Source organism: Taudactylus pleione, unplaced genomic scaffold, assembly GCF_031769625.1.
Source record: "Taudactylus pleione unplaced genomic scaffold, aTauple2 ptg000380l, whole genome shotgun sequence".
Classification (NCBI taxonomy): domain Eukaryota; kingdom Metazoa; phylum Chordata; class Amphibia; order Anura; family Myobatrachidae; genus Taudactylus; species Taudactylus pleione.
The window spans coordinates 5,857,753-5,865,237 of NW_028284781.1; positions in this window are offsets into that span (position 1 = coordinate 5,857,753).

Consider the following 7,485-nt stretch of genomic DNA (forward strand, 5'->3'; position numbering starts at 1 on the left):
GTGGCACTCATAAGTGGGGTCTACCGTGTGTGTTCCCAACCAGGAGACCGGTTACCCAGTAACTCCATAACGACTCTTTCTTTCCACACCTGGTTCCAGTGAGTGAGCCCATTGTACATTCTTAAAACCCTGTTTTATTAATGCTTCCTTTTCAGATTCATTTGGTGATTGCAACTTTTTAACTCTGCGCAGCTTGTAAGAACTGTCTCTCTAATTGGGTGGATGTTAGCTGTTATTAATGTATATATAAAAATGATGAAGATAATTAATAAATGATTATTTGCATTGTATATAATTATATATAGTTAATTATTACAATTAGCACCTAAATGTAAAAACAGGTTGTGACTACAGCTGGTTACATAGTCTGCTTTTAGCCCTGCCCACATTCATACTGTTACCTATGAGGAAGATAACCAACCAAAGGGCAGTGGTCCTGTGGAGGGGACCCCATGGATCTGCTATTTGGGGAAGGGTAGAGTCTGAAAGTCAGCTGCTTGTCTAAACTAGTTATTTTATAATGCACATTAGTACTCTGTTGTCTAAATGGTATGTTGTTAAAGGTTAAATAACAGTAGCTATGAATGATTTCTTAGTTTCTCTCTTTTTCTTCCTGTTTTGTTATAGACAGACAGCATCTTCTAGCCAGTGACTAATGGTAATAGTGGCAGGTAGTACCTAACATGCCAAAGTAGAGTATTATCAAATAATAACACTAAATATATTTCACATGTCTTTCTTCATATAGAATTTGTATTACTCAATTATATTTACATTCACCTATAGAGCCCTATCGTTTATGGTACAGATAAACCATAATGGCTCAATAATCACATCATTGCAGAAGGATGAGGTGGTTTCTGGGAGAAAATGACCATTGATATACAGAATAATTTCTCTACAGTGTGTGCATTTGCAATAAGATAGAATAGATACGCATGATAAAGTCAGGAAACTTACTACTCCAAAGCCGCCCCGGCCAATCTGATGTTTGAAGTTGAATCTCTTGATGGTATTAGAGGTGTTCCCGGGGCAGGCTGGTGAGGCGCTGCTTGGTCCTTGTGTAGTAAAATAAGACACAGGTTATTCATGCATTGTTTAACAGGATATACGGACACAGTAAAATGATGATGATTACTGACCTGAGATATTTGGGACCACATAATTAAATGCATTGTAGGGCCCCTTTACAGCTGAATACACTGATAGCCAATTAGAAACACCAGGCCTCATTGTACAGTTACCTTCAGCTCATAAATGTACTACTTGTCTGGCATGGGCGCAATTTTCCGACCACACCAGGCAGTTCTATATCTGCTCTGGTTGCAAAATTTCGCACAGTCAGATAAACATGAGAGCGATTGCAGGAAGAGAATGTTCCCGCAGCTGCTGCTCTCAGAGGGACCTTCTGGTCCCTCTACTTGCTGGCACCCTCTCCCCCTGTGTCTGCTGTGCTGCCAATCATTGCTATTTCCGATGTTCTGATGATGGTTCCGATGTTTGAAAAATTTTTAAAAAAATTACTAATCTTACTACAAAAAAAAAAAAATCTTTTATTTTTAATGAAATAAATTTGGATTAGTTACTTTTCCCTGTCTGCACCAGACTCTCCACCTTTCCCCTGTCTGTGCCAGGCTCTCCGCATTTCCCCAGTCTGCGCCCTACTACTAACCTCGATTTTTCTCTCACCAGCACTAAGCTTGGCTAGCCAGGGCTAGTGGAACAATAAAGGCCAGATCCACAGAATGGGGTTGTTCCTACCATGTTTATGACCAGCCCCATGCCAGTTGGCACCAGGGCTGGCTTCTCCAGGAGGGTTGGCCTCACAAAGACATATGCAGGCACCCCTACTTTGTTATTACCAGACCTAGGGGGTCATTCAGACCCGGTTGCAAGAGCTGATCGATCGCAACCGGGTCGATGTTTCCCCACTGGGCATGCACACGTCGGAGCCGGCTCCGAGGTGTGCATGCGCGAGACCCGGTTAGCGACGGGTGCTCTGTCGCTACGGGTCTCGTACCAAAGGGGGCGAGCTGTCGATGGTGAGTGACCGCTCGCCCCATTTGGGAGGCGGGCAGGGGGCGTGGCCGGCCAAACGGAGGCGTTCCCGACGGAACACTTGCCGTTTGGGGGCAGCCCCACTGACATCAGCAATGATGTCAGTGGGGAGCTTCCTGCTCGATCAGAGCAGGAAGCTCCCTGGGGCTTGCGGTTGACGAGACCCAACCTTAGGGTCTCGTCGCAAGCCACGAGGGTCACGATGGTCTTGACCATCGCGACCATCACCCTGGTCGATTGCAAGAGCTGTGGGTGGTAACCCACAGCCTAGCGATCAACCAGGAGGCGGCACTTAAAAAAGTAAGCGGCCGCCCTCATTCAGAGCGATCGCTTGCAGCAAGCGATCGACTCTGAATGAGGTCCCTAGTGCCAGTAGGGCTGTAACTAATCCACAAACACCCTGGGCTTTGGGTGCAGGGTTAATAAAGTGTTAATATTAGGGCTAAACTGCAATTAGGATTAGGATAGAGTGGGGTGACACCATTCTGACTGTCAACAAATTGAACAGGTTGAATTATGTCATTGTTGACATTCAGAATATTAATATTTAGACTGTGCCGACATTATGGTTCGACATTGTGAATATGGACATTACATACCACACCCATACACCCAAACTGTTTGTATCTATTTACCAAACTGGACTATGCTATGGGTTGCAGCACCTTTTTAGTTGTGTACCTATCTACATAAATTTGAATTGTACTAATCATTTTGTTTAATTTAAACCATACTTGCCAACTCTCCCTGATTGTCAGGGAGACTCCCTGAAACTGTAGCAATCTCCCTGTCTCCCTGAAGAGTTCAGCAATCTCCCTGATTGCACCGTTCCCCCATTATGAAGATGTTATATATAAAAAAAACAGACATTCAAATGGGATCATTAGTATAATTTCCCTGCATTGGTTATAGGGCACAATGATCCTTATGGCTAAATGCATTTTCTGAAAAGTATCAGTGTGTTTTCATCAACAAGTAGATCTTACTAACTGCTTTGTGGCTCATTTACATTTGGATGTCAGGTTTATGACACGCCCCTCAGATGTAGCAGTACACGCCCACTTTACCGCCACACTCATAGGTGCTGCTTTCACAATCTCCCTGAAAAGCATTTTAAAAAGTAGGTGTGGCCGGAGGCAGGCCACACGGGGTTAATGGCTGCCACAGCACTGAAGGGGTTAACCCCCGTGCTGTGCCGCCATTTTTAAAAGGACAAAAAGGCGCCAGGCGCCCATTGTAAATGTATACTCTGCGCTACGTGCTGAGTGTTGATAAGTGTTTTTAATGTTCTATATGCCGCTGCCTGGACTTGCTGCACTGAGGAAGTGTAGGTAGAGTGTGTCATGGCCGCTGCGGGATAGGGAGAGCCAGCTCCCACTGCGACCAGCGCTGAAACCGTTAAAGTGGACAGTTTAAAAGCAAACTGCACATGGTTCATAGTAAACTGTATTAATATACACATTTTGCGGTAGAGCACTGTATTTGTAATGCATTGGTGTATAAAGTGAAGTAGTATAATCTATGACATGTTTGAAATTAATATATTTTTGTATGTAATATGGGTTTAAATTAGGGGTGAGCGGGTTCGGATTTCTGAAATCCGAACCCCCCCGATCCGAGGCCGATCCGAGTCAGGCTCGACTTTTCCCGCCTGACTCGGATCTGAAATCGAGGCAAAACGTCATCGTCCCGCCTTTCCGGGTCTCGCGGGTTTTGGATCCTATATAAGGTACCCGTGTCGGCGCCATTTTCTAACTCGGCTGTGGACAGTGAAGAGGGAGGGTGGGAGTTAGGGCTGGCCGGGCTGTGTAGTGTAGTGTAGTGCAGAGTAGTGTTGTGCTGTGCTGTGCTGCGCTGTGCTGCTGTTGTCCATAGGGGCTGTGTCCACTACTTCAAAGTCCATAGGGGCTGGCTGTGTTGTGCTGTGCTGCTGTTGTCCATAGGGGCAGCGTCCACTCCAAAGTCCTGTGCAGTGTCCCAGTCCAGGGGGTGCTTTGTCCGTCAGGGGTGCTCCCCCCAAGTGCTAAAAAAAAATAATATTTTTTCTGTGTTTGTGAATTGTGTGCGCAGTAGCCGCATGTGCATCAACAAAGTAGTGCCAAGTGTGCGCCTGTGTCATAAGTAAAGGGCCGGCTGGCTTGACCGTTAAAGGGTGCTGTAACCCCCAAAGTACACTCCAAACCAAATAACAAAATATTTTCTGTGTTTGTGAATTGTGTGCGCAGTAGCCGCACGTGCATCAACAATGTAGTGCCAAGCGTGCGCCTGTGTCATAAGTAAAGGGCCAGCTGGCTTGACCGTTAAAGGGTGCTGTAACCCCCAAAGTACACTCCAAACCAAATAACAAAATATTTTCTGTGTTTGTGAATTGTGTGCGCAGTAGCCGCACGTGCATCAACAAAGTAGTGCCAAGCGTGCGCCTGTGTCATAAGTAAAGGGCCGGCTGGCTTGACCGTTAAAGGGTGCTGTAACCCCCAAAGTACACTCCAAACCAAATAACAAAATATTTTCTGTGTTTGTGAATTGTGTGCGCAGTAGCCGCACGTGCATCAACAAAGTAGTGCCAAGCGTGCGCCTGTGTCATAAGTAAAGGGCCGGCTGGCTTGACCGTTAAAGGGTGCTGTAACCCCCAAAGTACACTCCAAACCAAATAAAAACATATTTTCTGTGTTTGTGAATTGTGTGCCCTTTGGCTGCACGTGCATCAACAAAGGAGCAGCGCCAAGCGTGCGCCTGTGTCCCATAAGTAAAGAGCCGGCTGGCTCATTTCTTAAAGGGTGGTGTAACCCACAAAGTGCACTACTCTCCAGCAAAAATAAAAAAATATTTTCTGTGTTTGTGTGCGCCTTAGCCGCACGTATATATCAATATAACATAAATGGAGGACCAAACTTTCTCCGATAAAAATAAAATAGGGAAAGATCAAGAACCACTTCCTCCTAGTGCTGTTGCTGCAGCTGGGAGTTGTTCATCATCCCAGAGAGGAAGTAGGAACACCACTACTTTTACTAAACAATTGACCCTCCAACAGTCCCTAGCGATGAGGATGAAGTACGACAGCAGTCATCCTGAAGCAAAACGTATAACTGAGGCCTTGACTGCTATGTTGGTGTTAGACGTGCGTCCGGTATCCGCCATTAGTGCAGTGGGATTTAGACAATTGATGGAGGTAGTGTGTCCCCGGTTCCAAATCCCATCTAGATTCCACCTGCATCCTCAAAGCAGCAGCGACAAGCGTGCGTCTGTCTGTTAAAGGGTGGTGTAACCCTCAAAGTGCGCTCCACAAACAATAAAAATATTCTTCTTTTTTTTTCTGTCTTTGTGAAATGTGTGGGCTGTAGCCGCACCTGCATCCTTAAAGCAGCAGCGACAAGCGTGCGTCTGTCTGTTAAAGGGTGGTGTAACCCTCAAAGTGCTCCAAAAAATAAAAAACTATTTTTTTTATGTGTTTGTGACTTGTGCGATGTAGCCGCACGTGCATCAACACAGTAGCAGCGCCAAGCATGCGCCTGTGTCATAAGTCAAGGGCCGGTTTGGACATCTGGTCCGGACTGAAGGACGTGCCAACAATTTCTGACAAGTCTACTGTCACTGCATATGATACTGTCCTCAAAGCAGCAGCGACAAGCGTGCGTCTGTCTGTTAAAGGGTGGTGACACCCTCAAAGTGTGCTCCACAAACAATAAAAATATTCTTCTTTTTTTTTCTGTCTTTGTGAATTGTGTGGGCTGTAGCCGCACTTGCATCCTCAAAGCAGCAGCGACAAGCGTGCGTCTGTCTGTTAAAGGGTGGTGTAACCCTCAAAGTGCGCTCCACAAACAATAAAAAAATTCTTCTTTTTTTTTCTGTCTTTGTGAAATGTGTGGGCTGTAGCCGCACCTGCATCCTTAAAGCAGCAGCGACAAGCGTGCGTCTGTCTGTTAAAGGATTACATCGGTGACAGCATCCAAGTAGGCATATCAGACAGTCCGTACCTGTACTGGCAGGAAAAAGAAGCAATTTGGAGGTCCCTGTACAAACTGGCTCTATTTTACCTGAGTTGCCCCCCCTCCAGTGTGTACTCCGAAAGAGTGTTTAGTGCAGCCAGGAACCTTGTCAGCGAAAGGCGTAGGAGGTTGCTTCCACAAAATGTGGAGAAGATGATGTTCATAAAATGAATTATCAACTCTTCCAGGGAGACCAGCCTCCAGAACGTACAGAGGGACCTGTGGTTGTGGATTCCAGCGGGAACGAATTAATACTCTGTGAGGATGAGGATGTACACAACACTGAAGAGGGTGAGGAATCGGTGGATGAGGAGGATGAGGACGACATCTTGCCTCCGTAGAGCCAGTTTGTGCAGGGACAGATAAATTGCCAGCTTGTTTTGTGGGGGCCCAAACGAACCAATAATTTCAGCCACAGTCGTGAGGCAGACCCTGGCGCTTAAATGTTTGGTTTGTTAAAGTGTGCATGTCCCATAAGGGTGGGTGGGAGGGCCCAAGGACAATTCCATCTTGCACCTCTTTTTTTTCTTTGAATTATGTACTGTTTGGGGCCTAGTTTTTCAAACTGCCATCCTGTCTGCCACTGCAGTGTCACTCCTAGATGGACCACGTGTTTGTGCCGCCCACTTGTATCTCTTAGCATAGTCATCCAGCTACCTCGGTGCAACCTTTTGGATATAAAAACACTATTGTGAGGTGTGAGGTGTTCAGAATAGACTGGAAATTAGTGGAAATTAAGGTTATTGAGGTTAATAATAGCATAGGAGCAGAAAACCCCACAAATTCTGTGATTTTAGCTGTTTTTATGCTTTTTAAAAAAAAAATACAGATCCAAAACACAAAACCTAGAACCCAAACACGGAAGGGTGGTTTTGGCAAAACCAATCCAGATCCAAAACACGAAGAAAGATCCAGATCCAAAACCAAAACACAAAACACGAAAAGTGGCCGGTGCACACCCCTAGTTTAAATGCACTTATAGAAATGTAAAATGTCTTGACCTCTGGAGACAAACTGCTGGTTAGACATCCTCACCTAGAGATGGATATGGTAATTACCCTAGCCTGGCAGTGGAGGGTTAGGTGTTGACTGAAGAAGCCTTTCCTTTGAAATGCGGGCTAGGGAGACTCCTGTGTGTCTGTATACGATACCAAGCAAATTTGTAATAGACAAATTGTTTGTGGTTAGGAAGCTTCTATGTTGTGTAAGAACTTAGAAGGTGATAAGACTCAGAAAGCCCAAACTGGTTTAGTCATAGACATGTGAAGAGACGAATGCAATAGGAATTTGCATTATATTTACCTTTTCAGAAACAGTATATGCTAACTGAGTTTGTGCTTAGGAAACCAAATGTTTTTGGGTGGTATCAAGGAAATTGATTTCATTTCTGTGAAATGTAAGACGTATTTATTTATGTTTTGTGAGAGAGCCTGATTGGCTA